The following is an 18,010-nucleotide window of genomic DNA, read 5'->3' on the forward strand; positions in this document are numbered from 1 at the left end:
GTCAATTAACTCCTCCATGTTCCCTTTTAAACAGATGTTCTCTAGGAAACTTGCCAAAACACATGCATATCCTGTTAGCAGCAAAGAAGTTAAATAGAAAACCACTTCCTTCTTTTTCTGAATGCATGCTTGAAAATCAGAAACTATAATTAAAAGCATATGTGGCATTTTTCACAATATGTTATATTGGTGGTTCTAATTATTATCATGTGTACCATATTTGATATGGTAGAACATGTGAAAATGTTTATATATATATTTATGTTATGGTTTAACAACACATAAACATTTAGGTACAAAAGGTTTATAAATTTTGTTAAAGGCATTGAGTTACTGTCAAAAAGAGATAAATTTTAGCAATTACTCCTATATTTTGGCAAACTTTTTGTCACAAAACAAAAACTATTTCAAAAGTAAAACTGTAAGGAGAACACAAATTGAGAAAATGAGATCTGATATGTGTCAAATATACAGAATATATTGTGTTGGAGCCATCTTTCTAGGCTTCACAAGGATCTGAGAATCTGGGGGCCAGCGCAGGTTCTGAGTTCATCTATCTCTTCTTGCTCTAAAAGTGTAAGGCGAAGAAACAAGAGTGAAGGTAGTTTGAATTACCCAATATCATGGAGCAGATGCCTGCCTACAAATCATCAAGAATCTTCTCTTTTCTAAGCACTTTTCATATATGAATTCTAATTCTTACAACAAACTGGCTCTCATATTACAAACAAGGAAACTGGCTCAAAAGTTTTCTTCGCGTTGTTATTTAGCTGATTAAAGGCAGAACCTGGAGTGACAGCCAAACCCAAGTCTGAGGGTAAAAGCTTCTGTTTTCCAGGTCTGCCTGGGAGGAGTTAAAGAAGACAGGGAATGGAGGTGGGCTTAATCTGAGCTTCCCCTTTAAAGTGTTAAGAGTTGTTAAATTAATTTACAAAGAAGCCATTAGACTGAAATGGTTCTAGTGACAAGGTAGCCTGCATAAACAAAAAAAAATTTAAGCTCGTAAATGCCTCAAGATAATGAAATTGAAACCTAAGGACAACTAGACACAAACAACCAACTAGGCTTGAAGCTATAGCCAATCAATACATTTCTTACTTTCTACCTCTTCGCTATAAAAGTCTCTCCCCAGGTCCTACTGGTGGAGTGCTATCAACAGGCAGAGTGCTACCAACCACTTCCAGTTAGACACTACTTGATTCCAATGATAAATGCTCAAAATAACTCTTAAAAATTTTAATAACTCTGTTTATTTTTTAACAGGATAAAGGGATTTTGTAATTTTTATACCTGTGAATTGTACTACTTTGTGTTGCCTGCTAGAAAAATAGCAAGTAGTACGCAAGTGATGCTTGAGCAAATGTGTATCTCATCAGTTCATAAAATGTCAGAACTGGAAAGCCTTAGAAAGGACATCTGGTCCATTCACTTAATTTTAAAGATGAGAAATCCCAGGTCAAATAGCTGTGTGACTTGAGTTTAGCAGCAATGAGTGAGGGTGCTTTGTGAACACTACCCTCTGACATCCTCATAGCTCTGATTCTAGGGCAGAGGAGTGGGTAAATGTAATTCACATTTTGTTGTTAGTTTCTAAATTTCAATGTGCCTTTTTTAAGGCTGTGAAGTCAATGGGAATGATCTGGCTACACAATTTAGTAACTACTGCAGAGATGGAGAAATCTCTCCCAGGCTATTTAAGCATATATATAACTCAATCAATTAGGGCAGCTTCTCCTAATGTTTTGTTTTTTGTTTTGTTTTGTTTTGTTATTGCTTAATGTAGGAAGTCAGTTAATCAAACAAACTGTTCCAGCTATTGTCTGCTATCACCTACTCAATGGACAGGGCAGCAGTGTCCATAAGAAGGAGCCTCTGTAATCCCCAATTGTAACTGCAGTTGAACTTTGTGATTGGAGGGAAGTTAAGATTCCTTGAAATCTAGACAAAGAGACTCATCTCTAAAGGTGGAACAAGAAGACATAGAGAATATAAAAGCACAGGTCAGTAGTCTGCTGGACTAATAATGACTAGACACCATCACCCTAGTGCTCCCTTCTGATTTTAACTATTAAAAGTAACCACTTTGATTATAGAGATGGGAACAGAGACCAGCTTTCTTCCTTTCTCCCTCCTGTTCCTCTAATGCATTTTGAAATTTGGTGATATCATAGAAACCACTTTTATTCATTTCTAACTCTGAAGTAGATCACAATTACCCATTATAACTGCAAAATAGCTTTTAAAAATCACATTTGAGAGAGTATTTTAACACTATATGGTTGGGTAGTGACAGGATACAGCACAAAAGTGTTCAGTGACAGAAGCATTTTCATTAAATACACCTTTTGCCTCTCCTGCTTCCAATTTCCAAGGCTGTTTAAGACAAGAATTATTGCCAGTGCCCAGGAAAGGACAAAACTGCTACTGATCTCACAGGGAATGGGGTATATGTGCAGAAGAGGTGGTGGGCTGATGTCCAGAACTGCCTGTTCTTTACATTGTGCTCACAATGAAGAATGTTCTCTTATTCTTTTCTTTAGTTTAGTTGCTCCTCAGGCTATCACTCCCAATGGTCTTATTCCTTTCATACTTTCCCTATTAAGGTTTAAAATGTGAAGAACTACCTCAGAAGATAATTCACTAAATCCCCAAATGCACCTCAAAACTAGGTCTACTATACTAGCTTTTAACTATTTATTGAGAACCTGCTAAAGTCAAGTCTTGACTATGAACTGTGCAAAACACAACAATATCACATAGACTAAGAAGCAAAGAAGAAAATAAATGTCGCTTGGGGGTGACGGCACAGTGGCATGTTTTAAAAAGCTTTCTAGTAAGAATCTGGCTCAGCAAAAACCACACCACTGTTGATTAGAAATCTTTGCCATGGATTAGAAGTATCTCAGTTTCTTAGAAACCTCCCAGCAGACCTGCAGAGAAGAAAGTAGTTTCCTTCAATGTACAGATTGGGAAACTAATCCTTATAAAAATTGGATAATGCTCCCAAAGGCAAATAGTTAATTAAATTAGAATCAAGTTACCTGACTTCCAAGTTGTATTTTATAATGAAATTTTATTTAGTTATATTTAAATATAGCTGGTATACATTATTACATGAGTTTCAAGTAGATAATATAGTAATTTGACATTTATTTGACTTATAGTGTGACCAACACATGATTACAATTTAATTTTTAAATGTTTATACCACATTAGATTTCTGGTCAAGACAGTGAGATAAGTGCAGTTGTTTAACTCTCTTATAATAGAAGAACACTAGAAAACAGTTGGAGAGGGGCCAAGAAAATGTGACTGACAGCCCTCGAATTTGAAAAAAGAGGAATAAATGTGAGAGCAGAGCAACTACCACACAATGAGAAAATGCAAATTCCATGAATACAACAGAACACCCAGACAAAGAGCTCTGGACAGGGTACCATTGGGCTCATTTTTAGTGGCCATAACCAGCATGAAGTACTTTGGACTAGAGGTAAAATTACTTAGAGTGATTGTCCATGTTCTGACTCAAATTTTCTTTCTACTACCCTAGTCTATAGAATACCAAAGCTAGTCAAAAAGCTATGATAAATCTAGATTTTATTTTTTCTATTTAAAAATGAGGAATGAAGAAATCTAAATTTCTTTTTTTATTATTATTATTATTTATTATTATTATTAAATTAGAGGCAAGGAGGCAGAGACAGGATCCCACTTATGCCCCATCTGGGATCCACCTGGCAAGCCTCCTACTAGGCAATGCTCTGCCTATCTGAGGCTGAAGCTCTGTTGCCAAGAAACTGAGCTATTTTAGCACCTGATGTGAGGCCATGGAGCCATCCTCAGCACCCAGGATCAACTTCCTCAAACCACTTGAGCCATGGCTGTAGGAGAGGAAGAGAGAGAGAAAGGAGAGAGAATGCGAGAGAGAAGAGAGAGGGGAAGGGGTAGAGAAGTAGATGGTAACTTCTCCTGTGTGCCCTGACAGAGAATCAAACCTGGGACTTCCACACACCAGTCTCACACTCTACCGCTGAGACAATTGGCCAGGAACAAGAATATAAATTTCAAAATTACTTTAAGTCAATGCTGAATATACAGAATGTCCTACACAAGGATAAGCAAAAATAAATTATCATGCTTTTTAATTTATATCACAGCTCACAGAAAGAGTAATTCTAAAATCATCACAAGTGCCTTCCTTTGAAACATATTCATTGCTAGGAAAAAGTTTTGTTTTTGTTTTTTATACAGTGAGAGGAGGGGAGGCAGATACAGACTCCCACATGTGCCCTGCCAGAAATCCACCTGGCAAGCCCACTAGGGAGTGATGCTCTGCCCACCCGGAGCACTGCTCCATAGCTCAGCAACCAAGCTTTTCTTAGTGCCTGAGATGGAGGCCATGGAGTATCCACAGCACCCAGGGCCAACACGATCCAGCTAAGCCATGGCTACAAGAGGGAAAGAGAATGAGAGAAAGAGAGAGAGAGAGAAAGAAGAGGGGGAAGGGGGAAGAAACAGATGGACATTTCTTCTGTATGCCCTGACCGAGAATCAAACCCAGGACCTCCACATGCTGGGCTGATGCTCTACCACTGATCCAACCAGCCAATGCCAGGAAAAACGTTTTTTTGTTGTTGTTGTTTTTAATTCTCACTTGGGTTTTCATATACACACAATAAGTCACAAAAGCAAATAAAATACAGATTAAGTGATAAAGAGAAATCTTGGTTAAGAATTCGTACAATTTGAGAGACATAAATATACAATTAAAATTATAGTGTAGTCTTGCCTTGCCGTATACTGAATACAATAGAAAATAAATTTAGTAGAAAAAAGATCTAATTTAATTTAATATTTATATATAGAATTCAGAGAACCAAGGTTTAGAGAACAATATTTTGGTCGGAGATAAGATCCAATTTAGTAGATACATGTAATATATAAGATTTTCATTTCTATGTACAGACATCTACTATTTTGGACATTCAAGAGAGTCAAAAATTATAATATTTAAGTACTTGCTGAGAACAACTTAAATATGTACCCTGAAATATTAAGACACAAATAAAAAAAATTTTTTTGAACACTGCTTATATTTAGCAATACTATGAAGTATACTTATAATTGGGTTAAGAGGGTAGGTCTCCTTTTTAAATTTTATTTAGAAAATTAAAATAGAAAGATTGACCTTGATCCATAAGAGTAAATAGGTTTCAGGTAAATATTTCTATGGCATTTGAACCATTGATTATATTGGGTACCCATCAACCAATGTCAGTTTATTTTCAATCACTGTAAATTTGTCTTTCTTTACTCCCTTCCCCCCCAACCTCCTTCCCCATCTCCCCTTCCCTGAGTAATCATTTCACTTTTAACTATCCATAAGTCTCAGTTTTATGTCCCACTGATGTGTGAAATTATACAGTTCTTAGCTTTTTCTGATTTACTTATTTCACTCAGTATAATGTTCTCAAGGTCCATCCATGTTGTCTTAAAAGGCAATAAATATATCATCATTTCTTAGGGCTGAGTAGTATTTCATTGTATATATGTACCACATCTTTCTTTATTCAATCCTCTATCAAAGGACACTTGGTTGTTTCTTTGTCTTGGCCACTGTGAATAATTCTTCGAAGAACATGGGGGTGCATGTGTCTTTGCATAGCAATGTTTTCAAAATTTTGGGGTAGATACCCAATAGAGAGATTGCTGGGTCATATAGTAGTTCTAGATTTTTGAGGAACCATAGTAATTTCTACCTTAATAGATATAATAGTTACATTCTGGCCAGCAGTGAATGAGGGTTCCTGTGTGAGAACACAGGTTCTTCCACACTTGTTATGACCTGCCTTGTTGATAATAACCAATTTAACAAGTGTGAAGTGGTATCCCATTATAGTTTTGATTTGCATTTCTCTAAAAGCTAGTGAAGATGAACATTTTTTCATATATGTTAACCATTTGTATGTTCTCTTGGGAAAACTGTCTTTTCAGGTCCTCTCCCTATTTTTTTTAACTGTATTGTTTGCTTGTTTCTTGCTGAGCTTTGTGACTTCTTTATATATTTTAAATATTAACCCTTTATCAGAGCTATTGTTTGTAAATGTCATCTTTCATTTGCTTGGCTGCCTTTTTGATTTGTTGTCAGTTGTTTTTGTGTTTTTTTTTTTGCTGTGCAGAAAAGCTTTTGAGTTGATACAATCCCATTCATTTACTTTTGCCTTTACTTCCCTTGCCTTTGGGGTCAAATTCATAAACTGTTCTCTAGGGCCAAGGTCCATGAATTTAGTACTATTGTTTTCTCCTATGTGGTAATTGTTTCAGATTTTATATTTAGGTCTGATTCATTTAGAATTTTTTGCAGCAGCAGCAGCAGTAAAAGCTGCAGTCTACTTTCATTGTTTTACATGTGATGTTCCAATTTTCCCAGCACCATTTGTTGAAAAGGCTTTTTTTTCTCCATTGTGTGTTTTTGGCTCCTTAGTCAAAAAATATACATCCATATATATGTAGTTTTATTTCTGGAATCTTGATTCTGATACATTGTTCTGTGTGTCTGTTTTTCTGCCAATACCATGCTATTTTGATTATTGTGGCTCTGTGGTGTAATTTGAAGTCAGATAGTGTGATACCTTCTGCTTCATTCTTTTTTCTCAGAACTGCATTGGCTATTCAGGGTTTTTTTTATGGTTCCATAAAAACCTGGTGATTTTTTATTCTATTTCTTTAAAAAATGACATTAGAATTTTGATGGAAATTGCATTAAATTTGTTTATTGCTTTGGGCAATATGGCCATTTTAACTATGTTGATTCTTCCAATCCATGAGCATAGGTATTTTTTCATTTCATTGTCTCATCTTTTATTTCTTTCAAAAATGCTTTCTAATTTTCAGTATGTAGGTCCTTCACATTCTTTCTTAAGTTTACTCCTAGGAATCTTTGTTGTTATTGCAATTGTAAAAAAAATGTTTTTTTTTTATTTTTTTTTTTAGTTTACTTTCAGAATTTTCACTGTTGGTTTATAAGAGACCAATAGACTGTTTTATTCTCCAATTTTACTGTATGGTTTATTGTTTCTAATAGTTTTTCAGTGAAGACTTTGGGTTTTATATATACAGAATCATGTGATCTGTAAAAAGTGATACCTTTACTTTTTCTTTTCCAATATGAATACCTTTTATTTCTTTTCTTGCCTGATTACTGAGCTAAAACTACCAGAACTATGTTGAATCAGAATGGAGAGAGTGGACATCCTTGACTTGTTCCTGATTTTAGAGGAAAAGCCTTCCATTTTTTTACCATTTAGTGTGATATTAGTTGATGGTTTGTCATATATCACTTTTAATGTTGAAGTACTTTACTTCTATACCCATTTTAATAAGTGTTTTAAACATAAAGCAATGTTGTATCTTATAAATTGCTTTTTCTGCTTCTATTGATATGATCGTATAATTTTTGTTCTTTTTTTTTTTTTAATAAATTTTTATTAATGGTAATGGGATGACATTAATAAATCAGGGTACATATATTCAAAGAAAACGTGTCTAGGTTATTTTGTCATCAAATTATGTTGCAAACCCCTCGCCCCCAAGTCAGATTGTCCCTCCGTCACCCTTCTATCTAGTTCTCTGTGCCCCTCCCCCTCCCCCTAACTCTCTCCCTCCCTCCCCTCCCATGTCTCCCTCCCCCCCCACCCTTGGTAACACCACACTCTTGTCCATGTCTCTTAGTCTCATTTTTATGTTCCACCAATGTATGGAATCATGTAGTTCTTGTTTTTTCTGATTTACTTATTTCACTCCTTATAATGTTATCAAGATCCCACCATTTTGCTGTAAATGATCTGATGTCATCATTTCTTATGGCTGAGTAGTATTCCATAGTGTATATGTGCCACATCTTCTTTATCCAGTCTTCTATTGAAGGGCTTTTTGGTTGTTTCCATGTCTTGGCCACTGTGAACAGTGCTGCAATGAACATGGGGCTACATGTGTCTTACGTATCAATGTTTCTGAGGTTTTGGGGTATATACCCAGTAGAGGGATTGCTGGGTCATAAGGTAGTTCTATTTGCAGTTTTTTGAGGAACCACCATACTTTCCTCCATAATGGTTATACTACTTTACAGTCCCACCAACAGTGAATGAGGGTTCCTTTTTCTCCACAGCCTCTCCAACATTTGCTATTACCCGTCTTGTTGATAATAGCTAATCTAACAGGAGTGAGGTGGTATCTCATTGTAGTTTTGATTTGCATTTCTCTAATAACTAATGAAGCTGAGCATCTTTTCATATATCTGTTGGCCATTTGTATCTCTTCCTGGGAGAAGTGTCTGTTCATGTCCTCTTCCCATTTTTTTATTGGATTGTTTGTTTGTTTGTTGTTGAGTTTTATGAGTTCTTTGTAAATTTTGGATATTAGGCCCTTATCTGAGCTGTCGTTTGAAAATATCAGTTCCCATATAGTTGGCTGTCTGTTTATTTTGATATCAGTTTCTCTTGCTGAGCAAAAACTTTTAATTCTGATGTAGTCCCATTCATTTATCTTTGCCTTCACTTCTCTTGCCATTGGAGTCAAGTTCATAAAATGTTCTTTAAAACCCAGGTCCATGATTTTAGTACCTATGTCTTCTTCTATGTACTTTATTGTTTCAGGTCTTATATTTAGGTCTTTGATCCATTTTGAATTAATTTTAGTACACGGGGACAGGCCTGTAGTCGAGTTTAATTCTTTGCATGTGGCCTTTCCAGTTTTCCCAACACATTTGTTGAAGAGGCTTTCTCTTTCTCCATGTGTGTTGTGGCCCCCTTTATCAAGATTATTTGACTATATATATATGTGGTTTTATTTCTGGGCTTTCTATTCTGTTCCATTGGTCTGAGTGTCTATTTTTTGCCAATACCATGCTGTTTTGATTATCGTGGCCCTATAATATAGTTTAAAGTCAGGTATTGTAATGCCCCCAGCTTCATTCTTTTTCCTTAGGATTGTTTTGGCTATTCGGGGTTTTTTATAGTTCCATATAAATCTGATGATTTTTTGTTCCATTTCTTTAAAAAATCTCATAGGGATTTTGATGGGAATTGCATTAAATTTGTATATTGCTTTGGGTAATATGGCCATTTTGATTTATTTATTCTTCCTATCCAAGAACAAGGAATATTTTTCCATCTCATTGTATCTTTTTCGATTTCCCTTAACAATGCTTTGTAATTTTCATTATATAGGTCCTTTACATTCTTTGTTATGTTTATTCCTAGGTATTTTATTTTTTGTTGCAATCGTGAAGGGGATTATTTTTTTGAGTTCGTTTTCTAATATTTCATTGTTGGCATATAGAAAGGCTATGGACTTTTGTATGTTAATTTTGTATCCTGCGACCTTACTGTATTGGTTTATTGTTTCTAATAATCTTTTTGTGGAGTCCTTCGGGTTTTCGATGTATAGGATCATATCATCAGCAAAAAGTGATAGCTTTACTTCTTCTTTTCCGATATGGATGCCTTTTATTTCTTTGTCTTGTCTGATTGCTCTGGCCAGAACTTCTAGCACCACGTTGAATAAGAGTGGAGAGAGTGGACAACCCTGTCTTGTTCCTGATTTAAGGTAGAAAGTCCTCAGTTTTATGCCGTTTAATAGGATGTTGGCTGATGGTTTATCATATATGGCCTTTATCATGTTGAGATATTTTCCTTCTATACCCATTTTGTTGAGAGTCTTAAACATAAAATTGTGTTGTATTTTATCAAAAGCCTTTTCTGCATCTATTGATAAGATCATGTGGTTTTTGTTCTTTTTGTTTTGTTGATATGGTGTATTACGTTAACCGTTTTGCGTATGTTGAACCATCCTTGAGATTCTGGGATGAATCCCACTTGATCATGATGTATTATTTTTTTAATATGTTGTTGTATTCGGTTTGCCAGTATTTTGTTTAGTATTTTAGCATCTGTATTCATTAGAGATATTGGTCTGTAGTTTTCTTTCTTTGTGCCATCCTTGCCAGGTTTTGGTATGAGGGTTATGTTGGCCTCATAAAATGTGTTTGGAAGTATTGCTTCTTCTTCAATTTTTTGGAAGACTTTGAGTAGAATAGGAACCAAGTCTTCTTTGAATGTTTGATAGAATTCACTAGTATAACCGTCTGGGCCTGGACTTTTATTTTTGGGGAGATTTTTAATAGTTTTTTCTATTTCCTCCCTGCTGATTGGTCTGTTTAGGCTTTCTGCTTCTTCATGACTCAGTCTAGGAAGGTTGTATTGTTCTAGGAATTTATCCATTTCTTCTAGATTGTTGTATTTGGTGGCATATAATTTTTCATAGTATTCTACAATAATTCTTTGTATATCTATGATGTCTGTGGTGATCTCTCCTCTTTCATTTTGGATTTTATTTATTTGAGTCCTGTGTTTTTTTCCTTGGTGAGTCTTGCCAAGGGTTTGTCAATTTTGTTGATCTTTTCAAAGAACCAGCTCCTTGTTTTATTGATTTTTTCTATAGTTTTTCTGTTCTCTATTTCATTTATTTCTGCTCTGATTTTTATTATCTCCTTTCTTCGGCTGGTTTTGGGTTGTCTTTGTTCTTCTTTTTCTAGTTCCTTAAGGTGTGAAGTTAAGTGGTTTACTTCGGCTCTCTCTTGTTTGTTCATATAGGCCTGAAGTGATATGAACTTTCCTCTTATTACTGCTTTTGCTGCATCCCAGAGATTCTGATATGTCGTATTTTCATTTTCATTTGTCTGTATATATCTTTTGATTCTGCACTTATTTCTTCTTTGACCCATTCATTTTTTAGAAGTATGTTGTTTAGTTTCCACATTTTTGTGGGTTTTTCCCCTCTTTTTTGCAGTTGAATTCTAGTTTCAAGGCTTTATGATCAGAAAATATGCTTGGTACAATTTCAATTTTTCTAAATTTGCTGATATTGTCTTTGTGGCCCAACATATGGTCAATTCTTGAGAATGTTCCATGTACACTAGAGAAAAATGTATACTCTGTCGCTTTGGGATGAAGTGTCCTGTAGATGTCTATCATATCCAGGTGTTCTAGTATTTCGTTTAAGGCCACTATATCTTTATTGATTCTCTGTTTGGATGACCGATCTAGAGCCGTCAGCGGTGTATTGAGGTCTCCAAGTATGATTGTATTTTTGTTAGTTTTTGTTTTAAGGTCAATAAGTAGCTGTCTTATATATTTTGGTGCTCCTTGGTTTGGTGCATATATATTAAGGATTGTTATGTCTTCTTGATTCAACTTCCCCTTAATCATTATGAAATGACCATTTTTGTCTCTGAGTACTTTTTCTGTCTTGTAGTCAGCATTATTAGATATGAGTATTGCTACACCTGCTTTTTTTTGGTGGTTGTGTTTGTTTTTTTTTTTTTTTTTTTTTTTTTTTTTTTTGTTTGCTTGGAGTAGTTTTCCAGCCTTTCACTTTGAATTTGTTTTTATCCTTGTTGCTTAGATGTGTTTCTTGTAGGCAGCATATAGTTGGATTTTCTTTTTTAATCCATTCTGCTACTCTGTGTCTTTTTATTGGTAAGTTTAATCCATTTACATTTAGTGTAATTATTGACACTTGTGGGTTCCCTACTGCCATTTTATAAATTGCTTTCTGTTAGTTTTGTATCTAGTTTGATTCTTCTCTTTTGTTTTTCTATCATTTGTTTTTGTTTGTTTGTGTTCCATACTTCTTTCCTCTGTTGCTACCTTTTTTAAGTCAAGTGTTTTTGTGGTGGTTTTTTTAAGGGTGGTTACCATTAAGTAATGAAAAGGGTACCTACCATATTCATTGTAGTACCCTATCTTATAAGTATTTCTGCACTTCATCATCCTTTGCTACTGTTAATCTCCATCCTCTCCCCCTTTTTTTCCTTTGTTGTCACAGTTTAAGTTTGGTTTTATTGTGTTCTTGGTGGAGCTGTTACTTGTGGTGTTGTTTTCTTTTGTTCTTTGAATCTGGTTGGAAAACCCCCTTTAGTATTTCCTGGAGTGGGGGCTTTCTGTTGATAAATTCTCTCATCTTTTCTGTATTTGTGAATGTTTTTATATCTCCTTCATACTTGAAGGATAGCTTTGATGGGTATAGTATTCTTGGCTGAAAGTTCCTCTCTTTCAGGGCTTTAAATATTGGGGTCCACTCTCTTCTAGCTTGTAGAGTTTCTGCTGAGAAATCTGATGATAATCTAATAGGCCTTCCTTTATATGTTGTACTCTTCTTTTCCCTGGCTGCCTTGAGAATTTTTTCTTTGTCATTGGTTTGTGTCATCTTTATTATGATGTGCCTTGGAGTGGGTTTGTTGGGGTTAAGAAAACTTGGTGTTCTGTTTGCTTCTTGAATTTGAGGCTTTAGTTCCTTCCACAGGCTTGGGAAGTTCTCGTCTATTATTTGTTTGAGTATATTCTCCATTCCATTTTCTTTCTCTTCTCCCTCTGATATACCTATTATTCTTATGTTATTCTTTCTGATGGAGTCAGACAATTCCTGTAGGGCTTTTCTTTTTTATTATTTTTGAGTCTCTTTCTTCTTCTCTCTGTTGTGCCTCAAGTTGTTTGTCTTCTATTTCACTAATCCTATCTTCAATCTGGGCTGTTCTGTTAGCTAAGCTTGTTACCTCATTTTTCAGCTCGTGAATTGAGTTTTTCATTTCTGTTTGAATTGTTTTTATAGTTTCAATTTCCTTGGTAATATATTCTTTGTGTTCATTGAGTTGTTTTCTGATCCCCTATATTGCCTTTCTGTGTTTTCTTGTATATCTCTGAGTATTTTTAAGATTTCTATTTTAAATTCTCTGTCATTTAGCTCCAAGGCTTCCAATATGTTAAGTCTTTTCTCCATAGATTTTTCCACATCTATTTGTGTTACCTCTCTTTCTTTTGTATCCATAATATTCGATTTCCTCTTTCTTATCGGCATCTGAGGGTGGTCTTATTGATAGCACACAGGTGCACTCCTTGCGGTTTGAAAGAACGTCCTGTGGTAGATTCCTCCACACCCTCGTCTCTCAGATTCAAGTGATAACAGTCCTTTGCTTCAGTTTGTGTAGAACTCCGGAATGCTCCGAGGATAAATTTTTCTGTTTCTAGTTGATAAATTTGTTGTGATTTAGGGGAGAGCTGTCGGACGCGTGCTCACGGCGCCATTTCCGTGACGTCACAATTTTTGTCCTTTGTTTTTTTGATGTGGTATATTACATTGATTGATTTATGTGTGTTGAACAATCCTTATGCTCCTGGAATGAATTCCACTTGATTGTGGTATATTATTTTTTTTACTCTGTGTTGTATTTGATTTCTTAATATTCTTTTTTGAATTTTTGCACCTGCATTCATTAGAGATATTGGTCTCTAGTTTTGTGTGTGTGTGTTGTCCTTACAAGGTTTTGGTATGAGGGTTATGTTGTTCTCATAAAATGTGTTGTGTGCTTCTTCTATTTTTTGAAAGACTTTGAGAAGAATACATACCAAATCTTTGAATGTTTGGTATTAATCACTAGTGTAATCATCTGGTCTTAGACTTTTTTTGGGGGGGAGGTTTTTCAAAGTTGTTTCTATTCCCTCCCTGTCTTAGGTCTATTTAGGTTTTCCACATCTTTGTGTCTCAGTCTAGGAAGATTGTATAGTTCTAGGAAGTTACCCATTTTTTTCTAGGTTGTTGAATTTTGTGGCATATAATCTTTCCTAGTATTCTACTTTGATCCTTTGTATGTTTATGATGTCTGCAGTAATTTTTTCCTCTCTTAGGAAGTCTAGCCAGGAGGTTGTCAATATTATTGATCTTTTCAAAGAACCAGCTCTTTGTTGTATTAATTTTTTTCTGTAGTTTTTGTCCTCTATTTTAATTAGTTCTGCTCAAATTTTTAGTATTTCTTTTTCTCTGATGACTCTAAGATACCTATTTATTGTTTGTTTCTTTTCTTTTGTTCTTTAAGGTGTAATGTTAGACCTAACCAGGCAGTAGCACAGTGGACCCAGGTTCAAAATTCTGATGTCACTAGCTTGAGCACCGGCTCATCCACCTTGAGTACAGCTCACTAGTCTGAGCCCAGGGTCACCAGCTTGAACATGAGAACATAGACATGACTGCATCATCACTGGTTTGAGCCCAAATGTTGCTGGCTTGAATCCCCAGGTCACTGGCTTGGGTCCAAGGTCACTGGCTTGAGCAAGGGGTCACTTGCTCTGCTGGAGCCCCCCAGTCAAAGGAGCATATGAGAAAGCAATCAATGAACAACTAAGAAGCCAGAACAAATAATTGACGCTTTTTATCTCTTTCCCTTCCTGTCTATCTGTACATATCTGTCCCCCTCCTCTCTTTTTCTTTCATGCACACCCACAAGCCAAAGAAAAAAAAAGATATGACATTAGGTTGTTACTTTGTATCTCTCTTGTTTCTTGATATGTCTGTAAAGATATAAACTTCTCTCTTATTGCTGCTTTTGTTGCATCCCAGAAATTTTGATATGTTGTGTTTTTATTCTTCTTTGTCGTTATATATCTTTTGATCTCTGCTTTTATTTTCTCTTTGACGCAGTTATTTTGTAAAAGTATGTTGTTTAATTTCCATACTTTTGTGGAGTTTTTTTACTTCCTTTTTGCAGTTGAATTCTAATTTCAAAGCCTTATGATCAAGAAATATACTTTATATAATTTCAATCTTTTTAAATTTATTGATGTTAATTTTGTGGCCCAATCTATGATCTATCTTTGAGAATGATTTTTGCACACTCAAATAGAATGTATAATCTGATGGTCTGGGACAAAAAGTCCCATAAATATCTATGATGTTCATTTGTGTCCAGTGTGTTATTTAAGGTTGATATTTCTTTATTGATTTTCTGTTTTGATGATCAACTAGAGGTATCAGTGGTGTGTTGAGATCTCTAAATGTGATTATGCTTTTTTTCTGTTTTTATTTTTAGGTTAGATGTCTTATATATTTTGCTTTTCACTTGGGTAGATCTTAATTGTTAGTATTATTAGAAAATAAATAAACAAAGAAGTTCACACTTGAGAATATTTATTGTCAATACAAATAAAGAGATAATAAATATGCAGAGTATGTAGATAAAAGGTAATCTATACACAGTGTTGATGGTAATGTAAACTGGTATAGCCACTATGAAAAACAGTATAAAGTTTCCTCAAGGAATTAAAAAAAAGAATTACCATATGATTCTGCAATTCCACTTCAAGGTCTATATCTGAAGGAAAGGAAATTATCTTGAAGAGACATCTATGCTTCAATGTTTATAGCAACATGATTCACAATAGCTAAGGTATAAAAACAATCTAAATGTCTCTCAATGGATAAATAGGTAAAGAAAATGGGGGAAGAATCTATCACAACATATCAAATCAGCACATTATAAACTTTAAATATTTTACAACTGTATTTGTCAACTATTCTTTAATAAATGTTTGGGGGGGGAAGCAGTAGAAGGCTTTTGGAGGTGATGATTTTGTCATGATGATGGTTTGACAGATATATGCTTATCTCCAAACTCATCAAGTTGTATACATGCACTATGTACAGATTTTGTATGTCAATCATACCTCAGAAAAGTAGTTTTAAAAAAAGAAATTCAAAAGTGGGCAACTATGGGTCTAAAAGAACAAGGATGGACAGTAAGATCAGTTATACTGCATCTACAAAATTTCTAACATGATTATAAAACTTAATGTAAATGCATCTATGGTCTTTGAAGACTCGCTGCATAATGTAGTTAATACAGTAATCATAATGTTTATCCCTGGCCATTTGGCTCAGCAGTAGCACATCAGCTCAGCATGTGGAAGTCCCAGATTCAATTCCCTGTCAGGGCACACGGGAGAAGCAACCATCTGCTTCTCCACCCCTCCCCCTTCTCTCTTTCTTTTCTCTCCTGTCTCTCTCTCTCTCTCTCTCTCTCTCTTCCCTACTTACAGCCATGGTTCAAACCGTTTGAGCAAGTTGGCCCCAGGTACTGAGGATGGCTATGTGGCCTCACCTCAGGAGCTAAAATAGCTCCGTTGCCAAGCAATAAAGCAGCAACCCCAGATGAGCAGAGCATTGCTTGGTAAGGAGCTTGCTAGGTAGATCCCAGTTAGGGCACATGTGAGAGTCTGTCTTAGCCTCCCTGTTTCTCACTTAATAGGATTATAGTTTAATATAGTTTAATAAGATTAACATAGTTATGTTTTTAAATATATACATATGTATACACTCAAAAATCTATATCAGAAACTCCTGAGTTTGAATCTTAATTTTATCATTTAGTGTTATGGGATCTTAGGCAAATATCTTTAAAGCATCCATATTTATATACTCACACACCTATGTACCCATATAACACATGTGTAATAATTCTAACAAAATGTTCAAAACAATTATCTGTAGTTGAAAGATTTATGTAATTTTTAAAATTTTCTCAAAACATTTTGTCCTACTTAAATTGTGAAGTAAACAATTACTTTCAGTAGTCAGAAAATATCACTACAAGAAAAGAGGTATTAAGAAATAAAACTAGGGATGGGAAGATGGCAGTGGAGTAGGCGGATGCACAGATGCCCAGCTCTCACCACCAAACTGGAATACAAATCGATTTAGGAAAAATCAGTGTGAAAAACCAACTCTGGACTACAAGAACAGCTCTCAAAAACCAAGGAGCAAAGAAGAAGCCACAACAAACCTGGTAGGGAGCGCCTGAATCTCCTCTGCTTACAGGAACAGAGGGGAGGGGGAAGCTGAGAGCCCAGAGGGGATCTCACCTAAGAGAAAAGAGCAGAAAATACTGCTCACAGCCATTTGCCTGGCAACCAGGGAGTGAGGTGTGTTGAAAAGACTAGCTTATCTCCCAAGTGGAAAGGACAGGGAGAGGGACAGACTGTGAGGGGCTAAGGAATTCAGGAAATGAACTAAAAAAGCTGACTCATCCGTGCTGGAGGTGGCCATAGCTGGGGGAGGGACTGAACCTTCCACAAAACAGTACTGAATTGCTTGTGGATCAGAGATCTCTGGACATCTCTCCAGCTCCAATCAGTGCAACAAGACACAGCTGAAAACAAGAAGTGGGGAGAAGGGGCAGTAACTCAGGTCTCCATGGAGATCTGAGATACACCTACCCCTACTGAAGCTGAGAAAACACCCTGCCCCTAGAGAGATTAGTTGGCTGAAGAGGCCTTCAGAGTCTCAGGTTACACCCATCGCATTCCTGGATACACTTTCAAGGAAGCCCCCTGCTGAGATCAATAAACAAGACTATCACCTGTTAAGAAAACAAACAAATCAAGACTTCAAAGCTGCCCAAATCCGAAAGTGGATTACAAATAATAACTGATGCCAACCCAAGAAGACCTAGAAATAACACAACGGAAAACTGGAGGCAGACAACACCAAGCCTAGACTCAACCAACTCTACAAATAAAACACCCAAACACAATGAGAAGACAAAAAAGTGCAATCCAAATGAAACCACAAGAGATACCTTCAAGAGATGAACTGAGTGATATGGAAATAATCAAACTTCCAGATGCGGAGTTCAAAATAATGATTGTAAGGATGCTTAGGGATCTTAGAACAACAATGGATGGTCATTATGAACACCTAAATAAAGAAATAGCAAGTATAAAAAAGAATCAGTCAGAGATGACAAATACAATATCAGAAATAAAGGCCACAATGGAAGGAATTAAAAACAGGATAGATAGAGCTGAGGATTGAATCAGTGAGTTGGAGGACAACTGGAATGAAGGCATGAAAGCAGAGAAGAAAAAAGAAAAGAGACTCAAAAAGTCTGAGGAAACTCTTAGAGAGCTCTGTGACAACATGAAGAGAAATAACATCCTCATCATAGGGGTTCCTGAAGAAGAAGAAAAAAACAAGGGATAGAGACTTCGTTCAATTATGTCATAGCTGAAAACTTCCCTAAATTAATGCGGGAGAAACTCTCACAACTTCAAGAAGCACAGAGAACTCCATTAAAGAGAAACCCAAAGAAACATACACCAAGACACATCATAATTAAAATACC

The sequence above is a fragment of the Saccopteryx bilineata genome, chromosome 3 (genome assembly GCF_036850765.1).
Source record: "Saccopteryx bilineata isolate mSacBil1 chromosome 3, mSacBil1_pri_phased_curated, whole genome shotgun sequence".
Lineage (NCBI taxonomy): Eukaryota > Metazoa > Chordata > Mammalia > Chiroptera > Emballonuridae > Saccopteryx > Saccopteryx bilineata.